The sequence below is a fragment of the Octopus bimaculoides genome, chromosome 9, assembly GCF_001194135.2.
Source record: "Octopus bimaculoides isolate UCB-OBI-ISO-001 chromosome 9, ASM119413v2, whole genome shotgun sequence".
Lineage (NCBI taxonomy): Eukaryota > Metazoa > Mollusca > Cephalopoda > Octopoda > Octopodidae > Octopus > Octopus bimaculoides.
Genome location: NC_068989.1, coordinates 51,625,915 through 51,632,298, shown reverse-complemented (window position 1 = coordinate 51,632,298; position 6,384 = coordinate 51,625,915).

Sequence of the window (6,384 nt, the reverse complement as noted above, 5' to 3'; positions counted from 1 at the left end):
TATATATATATATATGCATATACATATGCGTGTGTGCTGGTGTACGCTCGTGTGCGCCTACGTGCACGAGTTGGTGTGGGTGTACAGGCATTTGTGTTGTGTGTCCCCGTGTGAGTGAGTTAGTGCACGTAAGTGCGCGGGTGTGTATGTGTATGTATGTATATATTGGTAATTGTAAATGATTGACAGGTTGATTTCTTGAACATAGCGCATAATTTCACTGTTTCATTTTGCACAAATGCAAAGGAGTATCAGCGGCATACAATGAGTGAAACATTGAAAACACTAGTACCATGTAATATAAGTTGTTTAAAGTACGATACACGTATTCCAATGGATCGACGCCGATTTAATATAACTATGATATCGGTGAAGAAATTCTACTCTACAGTATATAAATGCTTGTCGCTTCTATCAATCAAATAAGCCATCTCGAATGAATGTTGACAATTGATTACATTTCTGGCTGTGTTCAATATGTTTCTCTCGTAACTAACGTCTATCTATTGTTGTTCTTCCGGATCATTATTTCCTTAATAAATCCGAGTATAGTTAATAGTAGAAAGTTAATCTGGAGACATTTAAATGCTAATGTTACTGTTTATTTCCATGCAAGTGGAAAGGAAGACCTGTCAAGAGCTTTAGCTTCCACAGCAAAGTTTCGAAATCCAGAATGTATAGAAGAGATGAGAGAGGACACTCCTGACAGACCGAGCGCGAGATATGGAACGGTCCAGAGAGGTGGCCGTTTTCTTTAATTATCAAGCAGTTGGCTATGTACATTGTGGCGAAACAGCAACTGAAAATGGAGCCGAATGTGGGTTTCTTAATGTCGCGATTGCTGACCTGGAAAATAACAACCTGTGTAGAATGAAAGATCGCAAAGATAAAGCACTATATAAGACATTGAAAACGAATGAAACTGAAAATAGGTGGATAAGGACAATAATGCATGATCAATTTCATAGGGATGTTGAAAATAAGACAGACGGAGAACAAAGATGGCTGTGGATGACTGAAAGTGATTTAAAATCGGAAACGGAGGCTCTAATATGTGTTGTCCAAGAGCAAGCACTAAGAACAAACTACATAAAATACACAATAGACAACACAGCAGAAAGTGATGAGTGCAGAATTTGTGGACAAAACGGTGAAACTGTATGGCATATTATCAGTCAATGTACGCCACTAGCCCAGAAGGAATATAAGAGACGCCACGACAATATAGCTAGGCTTATCCACTGGACACTTTGCAAAAAGTATGGACTTGACCGAGCAAAAATTGATACGACCACAAACCTGAAGGCATTGTCGAAAATAGAAATGGAAAGATCCCATGGGAGTATATGATCCAGTGCCACAATGAGATAGAGAATAGGAAGTCGGACATAGTCTTAATTGAGAAAGAAAACAAACTATGCTGGATGATAGATATACTATGCCCAGCTGACAACAAGGCATGCGATAAGGATGAAAGAAATGTCGAGAGATATGACAGGTTAGCTTGGGAAGTTAAGCAGTTGTGGTCGATGAAAAAGGTAGCAGTGGTACCTATAATTGTTGGAGCCCTAGGAACAGTGAGAAAAAATCTCAAGGAGTACGCGGGACAAATAGGGGCTGCAATAAGGGTGGAGCACTTGCAGAAAACAGCACTGCTTGGAACCGCTCCAATACACCGGATGTGCTTGAAAATAAGAGTTCACTGGTAGTGAACAGCTGACACTGTAGTACATCTCCAGCGTTAGAAGCTGTTCAAAGGCGATAATAATAATAATGATGATGATGATGACCCACTTAGTAAGTGGATATGAGAGCCTCGCACGAAAAGAATACAAACGCCGCCAAGATTAAATGTGTGTGTATCTTCATTGGCTCTTATGACATAAATACCAATATGAAGTAACAGAGAACTTTATGAGCATGTACCAATTAAACTTATGCAGGAGGAAGGAAAAGCAACGATAGTCTGGGATTATGATTTTCAGACGGATCGTGTAATTAAACACCGTCGGCCGGATATTGTCATATTGAGTAAGAGAATCGAATATTTTCAAATCATTGATGTAGCTATACCAAATAACATGAATGTTGTGAGTAAAGAGGCTGAACAAATCACCATGTACTCCGAACTGAAAGTGGAAATGGCAAGACTGCATGGAATTTCAGAGAGTAATTTAAAAGTGATACCAGTGGTGATCGGATCTTAAGGCAACTGAAAATCCCGTGCAAGATTGATGTATTGGGCACAGCGCACATCTTTAGGAAAGTATTTTCTGTCTGAAGTCATTGTTGTGACTTGACAGATGACTAAAGACTCCGGTGCATTTTTACCTACACTGTGTTACGAAAGAATAATAATTATCTTTGTATTCAGATTATTATTACAATTACAATGCATGGTGCCCTCCACTCTAAGGCAAATGTACACAGCCCCTACACGAAGAGAGGTAAAGGTGTATGTGGCTGATTAGCATACGGGAGTGCATTAAGAGTCAAAGAAATAGCATGGCAGAATATTTGGTAAACAGCAAAGAAGACTTGTTACAGTATGCTGCTAGTGCAGAAGAACTTAACAAAAATGGACTTGAGAGTGCCCATGAAGTCTAAACAAGTACAACCAACGGAGAGCAGGAACCCTATTCTGTGTAGAATTGCATAGTCAGTTCTACCGTGAAGACAATAAATTAAAAGACCAGGAAGCATTTTGGAGGTGACTCAACAAGGGTGACCTAAAAATGAATACTGAAAAATGAATACTGAAATCCTTATCATCGCGACCCAGGACCAGGCATTGAATACCAACTCAATGAAAGAGAATATATACCACACAAGTGAATCGGACCTCGGCAATACATTAATGGCATCTGATCCTCAGAGATTTCTGCTATCGAGCAAAATTTCTAAAACATTCACAAGTCAATCATCCCGCAGCTCCTGTGAGATCCCCTGTTCTCACCTTGAAGCTTGACCAAATAATTCCTCAAAAACGTCAGCCTGCACACTTCCTCACTTAAGGTGTTGAATAACAAAATATTTATCTACTTACTCTTTTGTCAGGTACAGCAACAAATAGTCATATAATATAATTCCATAATTAATATTTAAATAAAAACAAGGGATTAAAATAATACAATACTTTCTTACCCGAAAGAAAATTCACAGCCTTCAGACAGGTCTTCTGCATTGTAGTATTTTACAATTGTATTTAACTTAATCATATGAGCCGGATGCCTATGCTTCTTTGGCTTAGATCTAATTTGCTCTCATTAATAAACTTATACAATCTCACACATTTATTTTTAAATACTGACTACTTTGTATTCAATTCAATCCATTATTGTATAACCTCTTAAATTACATTCTGGCAAATTGATGGAAAATTGCATCATTAATTTATAGAGCATTAATGGAAATTTTTGATTGTGATGTAGTTTTAGCCATGATAATTCAGTTGATAATCAAAGCATGGATCGCATATCAATTGACAGGCCAAATGCAATAACAATTAATAGAATTGAATTAAATTGTATTCGTAATATAGCATAATTCGAATAAAATAGAAAAATGCCCAACTATTTCTGCAATAGTTATAGCCATAAAAATCTAATTTGACAAAGGGAAAAATCACACCATCTAAACCATCATATGTCCATTAAAATAAACGACTACCCTAACCGTATGGAGGATATTTAAATATGTTTGTACTATCGTTGTTCATGCTTCATTTATTACTATATTCGTTTAAGATATAGAGATGCGTTCATCTAGGAGCGTCGCCCTCAAGGAATTTCATATGAGCATAGAGTTCACAGTTATTTGTTTGAAAATGTACAACGTTCTTAAAGTCGAAAATGCTGATTGAAATAGGCGTAAGAGAGGACAACTCTGTAGGTTATCAAATCAGCACCACCGCTTTTCGCTCTACTCTCATGTAAATATAAACACAAAAATAGCCATGCATGCACGTTAGGTTTGTTTGATATTCCTGCCTACCACATGTTTTGTAAACACAAGACGTCAAAGACACTTGTCGAAACGTGCGTATTTGCGAAGCCATCGTATTAATCAAACAGCTAGGTTCTACATAGAGCTTCTTAAAATAAGATTGTGTAGAAGTTGATGCAAATATTATGTTATATCAGACACCTTTTCTGAAATACGTGTTATGTTTTAAAACAGGATGGTTTTATTCCAATAAGTGTTTTCTATTTTCAGACAATCGGTGAATTTCCGAAACATACGATTTACTAAAATTATAAATATTAATAAGGTATATAAGAACAGAATCTCTGTTACCATGGTTCATAAAAGAAAAACATTTATAGTAATCTCGTCTCGGCTCGTTAAGGAAGGCTGCTGGTTATAGGGCATGTTAGGAAGTCTCAAAAATTGATCTAATAGAGGGAAGGTGTACTATCAAACCTCAGTCTGTACTTGGGTCTTTGCATCAAAATACAAACCACTAAAGTCTTCCGAAGTAATATGTACTTGTGCTATATTCACCGATTGATTAAGACTACTACGCACACATATCGTGTTTAAATTTGAACTTAATGCAAACTAAGTCCAGATCAAATGATGCATGGCATCCCGTCGTTTGAATATTTCCAGTGCTGTGGTACCTTTTAAAGACAGGATTATATAAAAACTAAAAGTTGCTTAGTTTAGATATTAACACAGTCCGCAGTTATTTTGCAAGACATTCTATTTTACAATGCAACAACACAGCAAAGTCATATAACTCGTAATATTAAGAGGGTAGGATATATAATATAATAACGCGTTGAATAGGCTTTAAAGTTTAAGAGTTAAAGCATAATTTAATTAAGGGTTAATAATTCTCGGACGAAATTCTTCAAGTATGTTTAGGAAATTCGTGTCGATTTTACCAGGAACACAAACAGCATAAAATGACAGCTTTCGAAGTGCTTGCACATTGCAGTAATTCAATTATCGCTGAAATTTCTAGTTATCAATTCGAAATACTCTGCCAATGCATGCAGTCCAAGGTGTTGATTCGGTGCCAATTAAGTTAACTTATTCTTCTAGCGCCTTTCAGAAAGGTTGACTTTTGGTCGCTTCATTTGTATCAAACTAGTACCAGCTTGAAACAAGAAAGATCCCCAATTAAAAATGTAGGATTTCTATTCTGTTAGTAAATTACGAAGTAGATACATATCAATTTAAGGGAGAAATACAGGCAATCATTTCAGTTGAATATACAAATTTTAACAGTAAGTTTTCAGCTTTAAAATTAAGTAAAAGAAAATTCCATGTAAGATGTTACCTAAGAATTTATTGACCTTGACTTGCGGCCTCGTATTACTTTGCTTAACAAAGTTGTTTGGTAATTTCATCTTTATACTCTTCCGAGAAGTTGATTTAACTTCATTTTGAATATAAATACACACACAAACAAATGCTCGCGCGCACGCACACACAAACACACACATACACACACACAGAAACAAGCCTGATGTGCAGTTAGTTCCTGGTTATCTCAACAACTGTTGAGCCACAGGTGATAAAACTGATTGTGCTGATATACCTGAAATGTGGGTTCAGTGATGTGCAACTCTATCCACTCAAAGCCAAGTAACTCTCAAGAACTTCTTGAAATCTTGGGAAATTTGCATGAATTTACTGTGTCTACGAAGTGGTCTGAAACCGTGACAAGCTGACGTCCATTACCACTCTATATATTATACATATGCATGAAAGAAAATATTTCGAAGTTCTCCTTATCTTAAGGAAATCAGTTGTGCTGGCTTATAAGATATCTCATAATTTTCACTTGTTTTGCAAAAGGACGCCAAAACAGTAGTAACACCCGCATTAAAATATAACAGAAGTTGGCTCTCGTTTATTTGATTGATAAAACATATTCATCAGACGGGAACATATTAATCATGAAAATTGGAAAACTGTCAATATTAGTAAGATTGAGTGAAAAAGAGAAAGGAAACAAAAGGAAAAAACTTCATATAAGACTAAAAAAGAAGGTTTGTGTGTACTATTTGGCACATAGAAAGCGTATGATAAGCTGTTCGTTGTTATGAGCAAAGTAAAGTATGACAATACTTACAGACAGTGACGACATATATAATAATTTAAGTAACTATATGATACTCACGATTAAATACATATTTCATTTGAAGCTATCTAATTCATTTTGACGCTCTAATACATGGTAAATATCTTTCGGTTTTAGTCATGCGTAAAGCAAAAACAAGAGCGATGTTACATTCATAATGTAATAAGTATACTTAGTGTCTATTTGTGATTAAAGGTAGCCTTATATATATACATACACCCACACCCATATATACATATATATATACAGATATATATATATACATATATATATATATATATATATATGTA